Source organism: Bubalus bubalis, chromosome 17 (genome assembly GCF_019923935.1).
Source record: "Bubalus bubalis isolate 160015118507 breed Murrah chromosome 17, NDDB_SH_1, whole genome shotgun sequence".
Classification (NCBI taxonomy): domain Eukaryota; kingdom Metazoa; phylum Chordata; class Mammalia; order Artiodactyla; family Bovidae; genus Bubalus; species Bubalus bubalis.
This window is the reverse complement of record NC_059173.1, coordinates 17,818,920-17,835,395: the sequence shown is the minus strand read 5'-3', so window position 1 is coordinate 17,835,395 and position 16,476 is coordinate 17,818,920. Positions and strand designations below refer to the sequence as shown.

The 16,476-nt window shown below is 46.7% G+C and overlaps 1 protein-coding gene across 8 annotated transcripts in view; it reads left to right on the top strand.

Annotated features, from left to right (window-relative positions):
* The window catches only part of CUX2 (cut like homeobox 2), a 288,423-nt gene that overhangs the window by 26,560 nt on the left and 245,387 nt on the right, over window positions 1-16,476 (top strand). For 3 of the 8 annotated variants that reach the window (XM_044930181.2, XM_044930180.2, XM_044930182.2), the window contains exon 1: window positions 14,472-14,680. The exons of 4 other annotated variants lie outside the window; for them this stretch is intronic. The gene's annotated coding sequence lies outside the window, so the exon portion shown is untranslated. Of the gene's footprint in view, window positions 1-14,470; window positions 14,681-16,476 lie in introns of those variants that run through there. One more of the 8 variants, XM_044930179.2, reaches the window with a different exon arrangement.

Genomic DNA, 16,476 nt, shown 5'->3' with positions numbered 1-16,476 from the left:
GGTGATGACACCTGCTATTTCTCTGCCTTGGGGCCTCCCCTACTTGGAGGTGGCTCTGGGATTTTCCTCACTGTAGCTGTGTGGAAGCCAGGCTCTGGTTGGTAAGACTGCTTGGAAAGCCACAGGCCCACGGCATCCTCAGCCATAGGCACAGACGCATGCACTTACATGCACGCATATGCACATACACTCACTGGCCCGTACACACACACACACACATATGCACACACTCATTGCCAGTTCTGCATCTCTAAGATCCCGGCACACATGTGTACATATACTCACTGGTGCATACACACACACACACACACACACACACACACACACACACTCCTTGCCAGTTCTGCATCTCTAGGATCCCTGCACACGTGTACATACACTCACTGGTGTGTGTATACACACACACACACACACACACACACACACACACACTCCTCCCCAGTTCTGCATCCCTAGGATCCCTGCATGCAGTGGCACCACGTCTTCTTTTTCCTGCCTTCTCTGCCTTCTTTTTCCTGTTTTCCTTCCTGAGTTGTTAGAGGACCAAGAGGAGCTGAAGAAAGCTTTTTTGGTTTGTGGGGTAGGGAGGAAGGCATTGACCACAGAGGATTATCAGGGAATCCTGTGACTGAAAGGAAAAGAAGGGATTTTAAAAATTAATTTCATCTTATAAAAGCCATATTGCCACGTGGAGGATTTTAGAATGAGAAAAGGAGAGGAAGAAGATGCCAGCAACACAGGGTCCCCTTAGCGCTTCAGTGTGCCTCCGTCTGCTTGTCCTGGTTTGCCATCAGAAGAATGGCTACTTCTGTTTTGTGGTCTTTTCATTTAACACTGGCATTGGCCTTTTCCACATCATCATTGTCTTCAGATCAAGTGTTTTACTGGTCTAATATTCCATGAAGTGAATGGATCACTCTTTCCTCAACCAGACCATGTCCCTGGGCATCTCTAGGTGTTTTTTAAAACACTCCAGTGATGGGAAAAAAATTGCATTTCTGGTTTCATGTCTTTGGCTCTTTTCTCAAGACCAAGAATCTGGCTCCAAAGTCAAGTAGTCCTGGGTTCAAATTCTGTCCTTGTCAGTGAGACTTCAGGCCAGTGCTCTCTCCTCTGTGCCTCAGCTTCTCTGTCTCTCAGAGCCTCAAAGCCTCTCTCAGGAAGTATTGTTGGATTAGATCAGTGAATTGGCCTGGAAGCATTTAACAGAGGACTAACACAGAGCAAGCTCGTGTGCAGCCCATAGCAAGTCTGTTTGGTACCCTCTTCTTCCTCCAGCACTTGTGCCAGCGTGCAGGGGCTTCTCACTTAACCCTTTTCAGATGAATGTGATGGACACGTTCACGTGTATGTATTTTTCTGCCTGTGCTGGTGTGTATGTTTCTGTTGAAGACTCTGCTGTAGAAATATAGATGTACACACACACACACACACACAAACACTCTAAATGCTCAGCCAAACCAAGGAAAGGGTACGGGGCTGTTCTGGTTGAGTATCCACAAACATTTTATTGTGATTAAATATTTATTTGGTGCTTGTAATGTGATCGTGACACTTTGCAGTAGATAAGACAGGGCCTTGTAGAAAAGGCTTGAAAAGCTATGAGGTCTAGCTCAGTGAAGAAACAGCCAAAGGAAGTAGTAGGGGAGGGGCTGGGGTGCAGGAATTTATTCACTCAATCAGTCATCTGTGTTTATCCAGCACCTACTATGTGCCAGGTCCAGGCTATGCCCTTGTGATGCCCTGGTGATCAGCACTGACATGTTGTCTGCCCTGATGTCACTGTTGGTCTCTACGGTGCTTAGAAGTGAAATCCCTCAAGAGACTGACATTAATCAAATAATCACACATATTTGAAATTGCAAACCCTGTAAAAGGCTGTGGAGGAAATGATCTAGGAATGATGATACTGTATAACAGATTTAATCCGGAAGTTAAGGAAGGACTCCTGAGTTAGCCAAGTGAAGAGGGGCCATGGTCATCCAGGCAGAAGAAGGGAGCAAAGGCAAAGGTCCTCGGGTGGGAAGACATACCTCTGGTTCTGAGAAGTGTGGCTGAAGTGGGGTAGACAGGATTGACTCAAATGGGGCTCGTAGACCCTGCTGAGGTCTTTATTCTGAAACAGAGGGTAACTGTGACTGGGTGAAGTGGGTATTGGAGGGGTGAAAGAGGAGAATTGGAGGGGTTTAAGGGCCTCAGGGCCAGGGTGGGGGAGTGCCTAGATAAGGAGACTAAGCTGCACCCACCACTCTCCCCTGGCTGGAAAGTGCATGCCTGGCCTTTTCAGGCATCCAGAAAATATCAGTGTACAGGATGGAACAGGTCAAGGCAGGGACAGGAATAGAGTGATTTTTCTGGGCAGATGGGGAGAGGAGCAGGAGAGGCCTCACCACATTCAAATATATGCTTTCTTTTTGCCACTTATATTTACCTAGGGGCTTGTGAAAAGAGAGATCCAAAAGAAAAAAAAAATCCACCAGATCCAACATTGCTTCAGGCATGCAGCCTGAGGGAACAAGTATTTTTTTCTCCAATATTTGTGCATGTTTGAGTGTGTGAAATGCTGTGCTGAAACTCTACGTCCTTCCAGAATAGGGAGCTCTGGGGCCTTTGAGGCTGTCAGGAGGTGGGCACCGTCACTCCCCACATTTCTGATGAGGGCTGGCATAGCGGGGCCCGCCCTCTGCAAAATGGTAGGCTTCTGTTTTCCATCTGCTTTGTGTTCCAGTAACTCAAGCATGGCCCGCCTCGGGGGCTGGAGGTTCCCAGGCAGGCTGGTCTCCGGAATGGTGCAATTCCCGAATGAGAGATTCGGAGGCAGGGAGTCCAGGGGATTTGGCGGTTGCCCCTGCATAGTGATATTCTGTGCCTCACACATTCTTATTAGCATCGTAATCACTCCAAAATACTGATTCATTATCGCACTCCAAGCTGCAGACTGAGGCAATGGGGTTTAATAGTTCCATATGAGCCATTCTGGGCTGTTGAGTAAATATTGCTCATTCTGAAAAATTGGGTAAATGTGTGTTTACGCTGGAGATGAGCAAAGCAGCAGCCAAGTAGGTAGTTGGTGTCTGGGCTGGCACCAGGCAAGGTGGTGGGGGACAGGATAATGCTCACACTCCGAGAAGTGTCCTATTCATGCCTGGCTGGCCTTAAAATATTTTTCTGGACATGAAGATAGGAATTGGGAGGGAGCTTTGCTCTGAAATGAGAGTAGAAGTACCCTCATGTTTATTGTGCATGTAGAAATGGCTCCAGGGTAGATAGGAAGGACCCCAGGCCCTCCAAACTTGTATAGATAAGTAATTGGTTTCAGAACTGGATGGCTGCTTACTACATGCAGCAGGAGGCAGGAGTTAAAGCGTGCAGGTGAGTGGGTTCCACTCTGAGGTTCCTGTTCTGCCACTTGTTAATTGTGGGACCCCAGGCAAGTTACTTGACCCTTCTGTAACCTCAGTTTTCTCATCTGTAAAATGGGGATGATAAAAAGTACTTCCTCAAAGGATTGTGTGGGATTTAAACAAGCATATTCTTACAAATTTCAAATGGTGCTTAACATCATGCACAAGAAATGTTAGTTATTAACAGGGTTCTGGTGTGGTGCGGCAAGAAGGTTTGCATTTGGATCTGGCTATCTGTGGGGTTCTTCGGCTTTGAGAATCTGATGAAAGCTATATATCCTCTCTTCAGGAACACTGTTGATTGAGACACATAGCATTTTGATGTAGTTTCAGGAGATTGTTGGGTTCTCCATATTTAGCTGGGTACTGCAAGTTATGAGCTCCCAGCCCCTACTGTGGATCACCAAGTGAGTCAGATGCTCTAGAACCTTCTAGAACTGGGTTTTGGCTAAAGCCTAGGTTTCATCCTGGCTCTGTTTCATATTTGCTGTATAAAGTTAGGAAGATGAAGAAACATTTTGAGCCTCAGTCTCATACTTGATGTGGAGTTCTTCATGTGAAAAGGATTTGGACCATGTAAAAACACTTGGCCCAAAGCCTGGCACACAGTGGATCTCACACTTGATTGACCTCAGAGTTGCTAAATGTAAGCTCTGCCCCTATGTTACATTTATAATCTGTATATTACAATTCCTTTATCTGAAGTTCTTATATCTGATTCTGCTAGTTGTGTCTATTTATTCTCACACATAGTAGACTGTTTCCCTGTGTGTTTTGTAATTTCGGATTTTAAGCTCATCTTTAAGAGAATTGAATCTCTGGGAATTTGTGTGGTCTGGGTTACCTCTAAAGTAGAAGTTGGCCAGCTTTTTCTGTAAAAGGCCAGGTAACAAATATTCTTAATATTGTGGGTTCTGATGCAACAACTCAGCTTTGCTGTTGTGCAACAGAAGCAACCAGAAATAAGTAACTGAATGGATGTGGCTGGATTTGGCCTGCAGGCAGGTGGGATTTGGCCCTGCGGGTCATAGTTGGCTCACTCCTGCTCTAGAGATTTTGTATTCACTTTTGCTTAATGTCCAGGGGTATTACTAGAGGGAGATTACTTTTTGTATATTAATTGCTTGATCGACAGCAATGGTTCTCCAAGTGTGGTCCTTGGACTAAAAGCATCTGAGAACTTAGACATGAAAATTCTTGGTCCTATCCCTGATCTTCTGAATTAGGAATTCTGGGGGTAGAGCCTGGAAATCTGTGTGTCCAGCTGATGCTGGTGTACACAAGTCTGAGAACTTGAAGGGTAGTATAAAACTGACCTGTAAACCCGTATGAGGGCAGACCTTTGGTTACAAATTACCAGGGAAAACTGCTTTTTTGGTTTTCTAATCTAGAAACAGGGCCAAGACAGATCAAATCCCATTGTTCTCTTCTTTCTGCGTTAGTGGATAGATATGTTCTGACCCACTCTTACTGAGGGTGAAGATCTATGGGCTAAAATGGGCATCTGTCCCACCCTTTCATTGTCAGGGGCACTAAGTGTTAGTTCACATACTTAGCAGTCTGACTTTCAGTTTCCTCTTTAGCTTTGGCCCTTGAGAATTTCTCTTAACTTTCTCACTGAACTGACCTATATATTTAAAGGGGTGTTGGTATGTTTCATCCATTATTTCTGGATATTTTGTAGTGCGAGCATTTCAGGTTATCTTGTCTCCATGTTACCAGACACGAAGTCCTTCCAGTGTCGTGGAAGATTGAGTTTCTCCTCTGGGATCCTTCTTTAGAACGTCTGGCAGCGCCTCTGCTTCTCAGGTGATCTGACACTTGTCACTTGCCCTGGACTCAAGGCCCACTTTGTCACTCCGTGGTCACAGGGAGAATCACTCTCTGGTCAGAGACCAGAAGCCAAACATCCCCTGGGGAGCTTCTCCATCCTAACTTTTTCCAGGGTTTGGCTCCAGTTCAGCCAATATTTGTTGATCACCCACTGGTGGCAGGCCCTGGGTGAGTGATGGAAGGGGGTTCAGCTCTGTACAGGTGACAAATATCTCGGTGCTAGAGGGTACCATTCTGTGGTCATTGTACCTGGGGGCCTGCCTCTGTCCCCTTGTCGTTCTTTAAGGGAGCTTGACTCTTTTAAGTGTTCTTCTCTGAGGGTCAGAATGGGGTCAGTATTAATAATGCTAACTTTGAATTATTAGAGAAATGCAAATAAAAACTGCAGTGAGGTTGGGACTTCCCTGGTGGTCCAGTGGTTAAGAATCTGCTTTACAATGCAGGGGATGTGGATTTCATCCCTGGTCAGGGAGCCAGGATCCCACCTGGTGCAAGGGCCACTAAGCCTGTGTGCCTCAACTACGGAGCCCAAGTGCTCTAGAGCCCGTGTGCTGCAACTAGAGAAAACCCTACACACTGCAACGAAGAGCCCGCTTACCACAACTAAGATGCAGCCAAATCAGTTCAGTTCAGTTCAGTTGCTCAGTCGGGTCCGAATCCCTGCAACCCCATGAACAGCAGCACGTCAGGCCTCCCTGTCCATCACCAACTCCTGGAGTTTACCCAAAATCATACCATTGAGTCGGTGATGCCATCCAACTATCTCATCCTCTGTCGTCCCCTTCTCCTCCTGCCCTCAATCTTTCCCAGCATCACGGTCTTTTCAAATGAGTCAGCTCTTCACATCAGGCGGCCAAAGTACGGAACAACAGACTGGTTCCAAATAGGAAAAGGAGTACGTCAAGGCTGTGTATTGTCACCCTGCTTATTTAACTTATATGCAGAGTACATCATGAGAAACGTTGGGCTTGATGAAGCACAAGCTGGAATCAAGAATGCCAGGAGAAATATCAATAACCTCAGATATGCAGATGACACCAACCTTATGGCAAAAAGTGAAGAAGAACTAAAGAGCCTCTTGATGAAAGTGAAAGAGGAGAGTGAAAAAGTTGGCTTAAACCTCAACATTCAGAAAACTAAGATCATGGCATCAGGTCCCATCACTTCATGGCAGCCAAATAAATAAACATTTAAAAAAAATTACAGTGAGGTAATTATCAGGAGAAATATCAATAACCTCAGATACGCAGATGATACCACCCTTATGGCAGAAAGTGAAGAAGAACTAAAGAGCCTCTTGATGAAAGTGAAAGAGGAGAGTGAAAAAGTTAGCTTAAAGCTCAACATTCAGAAAACTAAGATCATGGCATCTGGTCCCATCACTTCATGGCAAATAGATGGGGAAACAATGGAAACAGTGATGGACTTTATTTTGGGGGGCTCCAAAATCACTGCAGATGGTGGCTGCAGCCATGAAATTAAAAGACGCTTGCTCCTTGGAAGAAAAGCTATGACCAACCTAGACGGCATATTAAAGAGCAGAGACATTACTTTGCTAACAAAGGTCCGTCTAGTCAGAGCTATGGTTTTTCCAGTAGTCATGTATGGATGTGAGAGTTGGACTGTAAAGAAAGCTGAGTGCTGAAGAACTGATGCTTTTGAACTGTGGTGTTGGAGCAGACTCTTGAGAGTCCCTTGGACTGCAAGGAGATCCAACCAGTCCATTCTAAAGGAAATCAGTCCTAAATATACATTGGAAGGACTGATGCTGAAGCTGAAACTCCAATACTTTGGCCAGCTGCTGCAAAGAACTGACTCATTTGAAAAGACCCTGATGCTGGGAAAGATTGAAGGCAGGAGGAGAAGGGGATGACAGAGGATGAGGTGGTTGGATGGCATCACTGACTTGACAGACATGAATTTGAGCAAGCTCTGGGAGTTGGTGAAGGACAGGAAGCCTGGTATGCTGCAGTCTATGGGGTCACAAAGAGTGAAGCACGACTGAGCAACTGAACTGAATGAGGTCTCTCTCACACCAGTCAGAATGGCCATCATTAAAAAGTCTGCAAATAAATGTTAGATAGGGTGTGGAGAAAAGGGAACCCTCAATGGTGTTGGTGGAAATATAAATTGTTACATTACTGTGGAAACAGTATGGAGGATCCTCAAAAAAAAGAAAAATAGAGTTGCTGTATGATCCTGCAGTCCCACTTCTGGGCATATATCTGCACAAAACTTTGATTCAAAAAGATACATGCACCCCAGTGTTCATTGTAGCACTGTTTAAAATAGCCAAGACATAGAAATAACGTAAATGTCCATCTACTGATGAATGGATAAAGAAGATGTGGTACATATATACAATGACATACTACTGAGTCATAAAGAAGAATGAAATAATGCCATTGGTAGCAACACAGATGGACCTCGAGATTATCTTACCAAGTAAAGTAAGAAAGAGGAAGACAAGTACCATATGATATCACTTATATGTGGAATCTCAAATATGACCCAAATGAAACAGAAAAAGATTCACAGACATAGAGAACAGACTTGTTGCCAAGGGAGAGGAGAAGGGGCAGAAGGATGGATTGGGCGTTTTGGATTAGCAGATGCAAACTATTATACAGAGAATGGAGAAACAAAAAGAATAAAGCACAGGAAACCATATTCAATATCCTGTGATAAGCCATAGTGGGAAAGATTTTTTTAAGGTATATCTATGTATAACAATCACTTTGTTGTACAGTGGAAATTAACAACATTGTAAATCAACTATACTTCAATTTTTAAAAAAGAATACTAGCTTTGAAATCTACCAGAATCAGTTTCAACAACCTGCTCTGCCTCTTACAAGCTGTGTGTGTGATCCTGGGCGAGGCTCTTTGCCTCTCTGAGCATCAGCTTCTCTGACCGTAAAATGGGTTGACAGAGGGTTGCTGTAAGGATCAAATGAGATTATTCATGGAAGGCACTTGGCAGAGCACTTGGTACCTTGTGAGTGCCCAGTGGATTTTGGCCCAGTGTTTGTGATCCAAATGGCTGTCGTGAGTCTGTCTCTCATGATAATGGACTAGAAGTCAGGCTGGGGAGAGGTCAGTCAGGTGCTCATTGACATGACAAAATCAGGCAACAGTCAGGCATCACTGCTCAGCGTGCAGCAGATACACCTTGGGGTATCTGCCCGGCTGCTCCCCATTCCTGTGATGACCTTCTTCTTGCTTCCTGCCTCCTCCCCTCAGTCATGTGACTCAATCTGGAGAGGAGGGGGAGCTGCCAATCAGAATACTCCATCCCCCCTGACTAAGGTGACTGGTCACTACTCAGGGGTATGTCACATGACTCAAGCTGGGCCAATCAAAGAGTGCCCCCCGGATTTTTCAACTGAAGCAGAGAAGGGAGTCTCTGTTTTCTCTCTAGCTGAGCTGCTAGAAGGAAGGAAGCCTAGAGCTGCCTGTAGCCAGGATTGCTGACAGCCTCATGGGGACAGAGTGAAGCCAGCCTGTAAGGAGAGGCTGAGTCAGGATATGGAGAGAGACAGACTCTGGTTGAATCGTCCCAGAGGCCACCTTCTCTATCTCTTAGTAGTTTGATTACAGGAGCCCACTCGTGTTTTTTGTTTGTTTTTTGGATTTTGGGGGAGATGGGAATGTTACACTCTTTGACTTAATTTCTGCTGCCTGCAACCAGAAATACCCTCCAAAACAGTTCTGCCTGTGCAATGTTCTGGGAACTCTTGGCCACTCCATTCTCCATGGCCAGATTTCTACAAGGTGAACCGGACATGTGCCACATCTGCCACCCGGCCTGGTGCTGACCTGCCCGGTGGTGCAGGATGTTCCCTGTTGTTTGAAAAACATCACGCAGAGCAGGAGCGGACAGGGAGGCCACACGGTGTGCCTGGACACAGCTCTGGGCAGAACTGCACTGATTGCAGGGTTTTTCTGCAGGAACTTTTGGAGAGGGGCTGGGCAGCGCCCCAGCCATGGTTGTGTCAGTAAACTACCCACAGAGATAAGCTCCCAGGTGGAGCATCAGTAGATGTAGGCTGTTCCTTCCACCGGGTCGCAGATTCTCTTCAGAGAATCCCTTGGGGACCCCCTAGCAGGCACAAGTCACCTTCCCTCCTCGATAGTCACATGTAAGCCCAGCAAGTCTGGCTCATTGAGAATGGATTTTGCTTACTCTTTACACGTGGCCCACAGACTCCCACAAAGTCCCATACATACATCTTCCTAAGCCCACCACACCTGCTAACATTCAGCACAGTTCTCCCCCCTCATCCTTGATCTCAAAAAAGATCATCTTGAAAAAGATTGTTTTGTGTGCAGTTTACCCAAATGCCACTTTTTCTCATTTTTGCCAGAGTTGCTCTTTTTCCCCCCCTTCCTTTGATTTCTTTCTTGGATTTGCTCTTGGGTTGGCTTCCTTAAACCAAAATAACTCTCACAATGCACGGGGAGAGCGCTTCCTGTGGGTGAATGACATCTGTATGAAAAGACCACAAAGCTGCCGATTTCTGTCCTTTGAAGATGCTTGTCAGCCAGTGCCGCGGTGGAGTGTCAGACGTCACCCGGGGTGACTATGAAGACACCGGCAACAGCTTTTTTTCCAGAAAGCCTTCAGCCCGAACTTTAGGCTCTCTGGGGACCCAGGAGCAGCATCCATTTTCTGAAGAGATGAAAGGCGATGCTGGTTGGAGCAGCTGGTATTTTCCACTGCGTTCCCAGCAGGGCCCTGCAGCAGTGCTGTGTAGCTCACCTGCTCTGCCTTTCCTGGTTCAACTCTGTCCCCTTCTCTCCTGACTTGTGTGCCTCCTCGGGGGTCTGGTAGCTCCGGGCAGACCCCTGAGAGGAGAGGAGAAGGGGTGCTGACATGGCATCGTGGCTCTCCTATGGGAGAGTAGGGGGGAATCTCATGTTTAAGGATGTAGCTCTGGTGGGGACATACAGTTTTTCAAGGCAGGAGCCTGCTGTGCCCCTCTTTGCCTGACAGAGTAGTAAAGCTATCCTTTTCTATTTCACCCCTGCCGCCCCCCCCAAAAAAGAATTAGCTCTAGAGTCAGGCCTGGTCTGAGTTTGTGTCTCAGCTCTGCCATCCTCACTGAGCCAACCTCGTCAATTCTCTGAGCCTCACAGTTTTCCCGTCTGTCCAGTGGGGTCACTGGGTTTAGTGAAGACAATACACGTAAAGCACTCCCTGTGTGCTGCCTGGCACGTAGCAAGTACTTAGTGATGTTTAGTGCTGCGCACCTCTCCAGATTCACCCTGGCTGACCCTCCCTGATGGCTCATCATCGCTCTTTAAGACTTCCTGGTTGATAGCCCCTCTACCCCAAAGTTGGTCAAAATAAAACTTGGTTTATTTATGTAGTGATGGTTTTTCCAGTAGTCATGTAGAGATGTGAGAGTTGGATCTTAAAGAAGTCTGAGTGCTGAAGAATTGGTGCTTTCGAGTTGTGGTGCTGGAGAAGACTCATGAGAGTCCCCTGGACTGCAAGGAGATCAAACCAGTCAATCCTAAAGGAGATCAACCCTGAATATTCATTGGAAGGACTGATGCTGAAGCTCCAATACTTTGGCCACCTGATGCCAAGAGTCAATTCATTGGAAAAGACCCTGATGCTGGGAAATAATTGAAGGCAAAAGGAGAAGGGGGTGGCAGAGGATGAGATGGTTAGATGGCATCACTGACTCAATGGACTTGAGTTTGAGCAAGCTCCGGGAGATGGTAGAGGACAGAGGAGCCTGGCATGCTGTAGTCCATGGGGTCACAAAGAGACACAACGTAGCGACTGAACAACAGCAAATTTTGTTCTTACTGTGTCTATGTTCCTGTCAAAAGCAAGTCCCCTGACACTCTTCTCCCAGCCACTTTACCCCTGTACATTTTTGTTTCCTCATCCATCGTTCTGTCATAGTACAGCGCTGATTGCGGTATCTAATTCGGGGAATGGCAAACTTCCATGAGCATGGGGGCAGGCAGGTAACATCAGTGATGGGTTCAGCCCTGGGTAAGCAGGAGGAGGTTTGGTAGGGGAGCAGGAGTGCCAGACTGCTGGGGATATCTGGCCCTGCTTCAGGGGTTTCAAATTGTTTAAAACGCTGGGCTGGACAGATGAAATACCCGACTGCTGGCTGGCTGTGGCCCAGACCTGGGTTATAGTTCCATCTGCTCCCTGCCCTCACCACGACTGTGAGCTCCTTGAGGGCAAAGAGGCCTCTTCCCACCTCCCCCTACTGCCACCCCAAGGGTCCCATGCTGGGGATGGCACATGGCAGGGGTCAGCAAATTCCTGATGAATAAACAGCATATGCTGTTGACCTACTCATTTATTAAAAAATAAATAAATAAAGTATGTTCAATGTGGAAATTGTAGGAAGAACACATAAGCAAAAAGAAGAAAATGAAAATCACCTGTTTCTGAGATAAATCTGTATCATGATTTCTTTAGATTTTGTTTTTTATAACAAACATACAGAAAAGGACATGGGTCATGCATGTTCAGCTCAATGACTTGTCACAAACATGGAACCATCACTCAGATTAAGAAATGGAACTTCCCTGTCCCCTACCCCAGAAGCCCCATCTAGCCATTCCCAGCCACTGCCAGCCATGTCCCAGGGTGAGCCATCCTGACTCCTAACAGCACGTGTTGGTTTTCTCTGTTTGTGAACTTCGTGTGAAAGGAATCACCCAGCATGCGCTCTTTTCTGTATGGCTTCTTTCACTAACATTATGTTCTTGAGATTCATCCACATTGTTGTGTGTGGCTGCAGCTCATTCATTCTCGTTCTCATCTAGCATTCCATTGTGTGAGGAGACCACAATTTATTCATCCATTCTCCTGTTGATGGGCATTTGGGTGGCTTCCAATTTGGGGCTCCTACTAACAGCTCTTGTAGGAACGTTGGTGCCTGAGTGTCTCTCTTGGTTGAACTGGCGCACGTGTTTTTCTTGAGTGTAAATCAAATTTCTAGATCTTGACACAGTTGACATACGGGTCTGGATGATTCTTTGTGGTGGGGGCTGTCCTGGGCATCGGAGGATGCTTAGTAGCATCCCTGGCCTCTGCCCACTAGGTGCCAGTAGCATTCCCCAAGTTGTGACAATCAAAAGGGTACCCAGTGTCCCCTCAGGGGTAGGCAAAATTGCCTCTGGTGGAGACCCAAAGTTTATATCAAGGAATGGATTGTTGGGTTACAGGGAATTATTTGCATAGCTTCAGTATAGTATATGCCAGCATTTTCCCCAAAGTGGTTGTTTCAGTTTATACTTCTGCCTGCTGCATGTGACCTAACCATTTCTAATACCTGTATTATAATTAATATATAAACTTTATGTAATGAAATCAGGTATAAGTATTATTCCACCTTATAATAGATTGCATGAGTTAGGTCTTTTGTATCTTTTATTATTTATTTTTCCATTAGAGAACAGTAAGATGATTAAATCCGTACTTACCTCTGGAATCTAACTTTTGTTCAGTCCCTGGCTCTGCCTCTCTCTAGCCATGTGGCTTTGACTGAGTGACTTCACCTCTTTGTGCCTCAGTTTCCTCTTTTGTCAAACAGGAACAATAATACTGGCCTCTGTTGTTGGAAGATTACACTAATTCATTAATGTGAGGCAGGTGGAAGAGGGCCTGGCACGTGGCAAGTGCTATGTTGATGACTGCTATCCATTTAGTGGCTATAAATATTTCCTTGTGTGGATGAGCTATGGTTTATGTCAGTTCTTTGGTGTGGAATGGTAAATGGTTTTCTGTTTGGGTTGCCAGATTTTGCAAAAACTAAAAAATGGTAATACTTAGTTACATTTGAATTTCAGATAAACAATTAATTTTTAATCTAAGTATATTCTGTACAGGGCTTCCAGGGTGACATAGTGGTAAAAAATCTGCCTGCCAATGCAGGAGATATGGATTCAATCTCTGGGTCGGGAAGGTCCCGTGGAGGAGGAAATGGCAACCCACTCTAGTATTTCTGCCTGGAAAATTCCATGGACAGAGGAACCTGACGGGCTACAGTCCATGAGGTCGCAAAGAGTAGAACATGATTGAGCACGAACACACGGTACCGGGTATACCCTGTGCAGGGACTTTCCTGGTGGTCCGGTAGTTAAGAATCTGCCTTCCAGAACAGGGGAAGTGGGTTTGAGTCCTGGTTGAGGAGTGTTCTTTGGAAGGAATGATGCTAAAGCTGAAACTCCAGTACTTTGGCCACCTCACGCGAAGAGCTGACTCATTGGAAAAGACTCTGATGCTGGGAGGGATTGGGGCAGGAGGAAGAGGGGACGACAGAGGATGAGATGGCTGGATGGCATCACCGACTCTATGGACATGACTTTGAGTGAACTCCGGGTGTTGGTGATGGACAGGGAGGCCTGGCGTGCTGCGATTCATGGGGTCGCAAAGAGTCGGACATGACTGAGCGACTGAATTGAACTGAGGAACTAAGAGCCCACATGCTATGGGGCAACTAAACCCACGTGCCACAAACTACAGAGCCCACGTGCTCTGGAGCCTGCATGCCACAGAGAAGATCCCGTGTGCCCCAGCAAAGACCTGACACAACATAAATAAATATTTTTTAAAGTATATCCTGTGCAATATTTGATGTTTTTATACTTTAAAAAATTGTTGTTTATCTGAATTCAAATTGATCCGGTGTCCTGTTTTTCATCTAGCTATCCTCTTTAATTTCGGGTCTTTTCTCTTTTGAGCATCCCAGTGATTAGCATTCTGGAAGCTGCATCTTTGCACACAGATAACGTTTCCCAAACTTGGCTTCTCAACTGAATCACCTGGGGGCTTGTTAAAGTGCAGAATCCTGGCCCCACCCTACATCTCTTGAAACCGAGTCCCCAAGGCTGGGTTGCATCTGAATTTTTAACCAAGGCCCCAGGTGACTCAGAACCTAGACTTTGGGGTAAACTCCTGCTCAGTGATATTTCTGATGTGCTATGTGGAAGGAAGGTGGGGCAGCGAAAACTTCCTTGCTGCTCCCCTCCTGGTCAACTTTCTCCTGCAGGGGAAGATAAAGGTTTGGCCTTGACCAACCTTTCCTGGGACACCCCTGCCTGAGGCCTCCAGCCTGGGCAGGGGATTGAGGGGGCGTCTCCACTTCCGGCTGCCCAGCTCAGAGCCCGCCCCAGCTTTACAGGAAGCGGAGCTGAACTTTGGCAGCCGGAGAGAAAGGTGGGGGGATTGGGCACCAGGACCAGCTGCATTGATTTCTGTCTGCACTTCTTGGAAGCCCTGTCATGAGGAAAACAGGCAGCGGGTAAACAGTAGACGGCAGCCCCGGCAGCAGGGCGGGCCTGGCTGGCCTGAAAACCTGTCTCAGCTCCACGTGTCTGCTAGATTCTGACTGTCGCTGTTGGGGGCACCAGTGCCCCTTGGGCTCAGACCTGAGGCCTCCTGAGACTCTACCATCTGTCCAGGTAAGGTCCGACCTGGCCAAGGGGCAGGGCCTGGATTCAGAACTGCACCCCTCACCATGGCCCTGCCAGACCAGAGCCTCAGGGACTCATGGTCCATTCATTCCATCCCCATGGGCCTTCAGAGGATGCCAGGCCAGGTCTGAGGGCAGGAGGAGATGTCCGCCACCAGCTCCTGACCCTGCCCTCAGCCTGGCGTGCAGCAGCTGCTCTCCCCAACTTTGGAGGACCGCTCTGATTTCTTTTTCATCCCAGCTGCTGTTGGGCACTCGAGAGCCGCCAGGCCGCAGCCATCTGGGCAGGCCAACCCTGTCTGCTCAACTCAAAGCCACGAAAATTACAGCTCAGACAAGATCAATATGATCACATCCTGGGGCCTTCAGAGGATGCTTTTGCTTTGAGAAGAGGTCAGAAGGGGTCTCAGATTTATAAATATATTATTATTTAAGAGAGGATTCCTGGTGGTCTGTAAGAGTTTGTTGGCTGGGGAGACAGCTTCTCTCTGGCCTCCTGGATGCTCTCTGGAACAGGGCCAAAGTGTCCAGGCTGCTTAGGAGGGGGTAGGCTGGGGGCTTACGCTAGCAACAAGGGGGTCTTCAGAGTTTGGGTTTGGTTCTGGAGAGGGAGATGTTCACCTTCCTTGTATGTCCATTTGGTGCTGACAGCTTGTGCTGGACACATGTTTTCTGGAAAAGAACTCATCAAGCAAATATGTTTAACTAGTGCTTCATTTTTCTTCCTTTCATTAAGTGCTTGTTGTAGTCTGGGTATTGTTCTAAAGGCTAAGGGAATAGTATTGTTATGAAGTCAGATGGGGGCCTTGTCTTTTGGAATTTATATTGTCATTTGTTTACTCTTACTAGTGAGGAACCCAGGAATCAGAGAGGTGGAGTGACTCACCCAGGACCATTCAGCAAGAGGCCCCTGCCAGGTTCAATTCTCACTAGTAAACAAACAAAATAATCTCTTGATTAAGTGGGAAACTGAGTCTGAATAATGCTGATGATGATAATCAGCATTAATCGGGGCTTACTGTTGCCAGGAACTGCGCTAATAAGTGAATTCCAAAAGATCTGTATTACTGACATCTCATCTTTTTAAAGTTTTGAAAGCTGAAGTTTAGAGAGATGAATTCACTTTCCCAAAGTTAGAAAGCCAGCAAGTTGCAGGGCTTGAAGTTTAACCCAGGACCTGGGCCTTCAAGCTTAAACACATTTTATAGGTACTTTCTGGGCTTCCCACTAAGCTTGATGTGCTGGAGAGGAAGGTTACATTTGCTCATTATATGAAGGTCCAGCATTTGGGTTGGGATAGTGCAGTTGACGGAGAAGGCAATGGCACCCCACTCCAGTACTCCTGCCTGGAAAATCCCATGGACGGAGGAGCCTGGTAGGCTGCAATCCATGGGGTCGCTGAGGGTCAGACACGACTGAGCGACTTCACTTTCACTTTTCACTTTCATGGCAACCCACTCCAGTGTTCTTGCCTGGAGAATCCCAGGGATGGCGGAGCCTGGTGGGCTGCCGTCTGTGGGGTCGCACAGAGTCGGACACGGCTGAAGAGACTTAGTAGTAGCAGCAGCAGTACAGTTGAGGAGGGTGCTGATTCACTACTGACACCCGGCGTAATAATAGTAATAATATTAACAACAAAAACAACAGATTCCATTTGTTGTGCATTTGAGTAATTCCCATGTGCCTTCCTTATAAAGGGCTTCCTTGATAGGTCAGTTGGTAAAGAATTTGCCTGCAATGCAGGAGACCCCGGTTTGATTCCTGGGTCTGGAAGATCCACTGGAG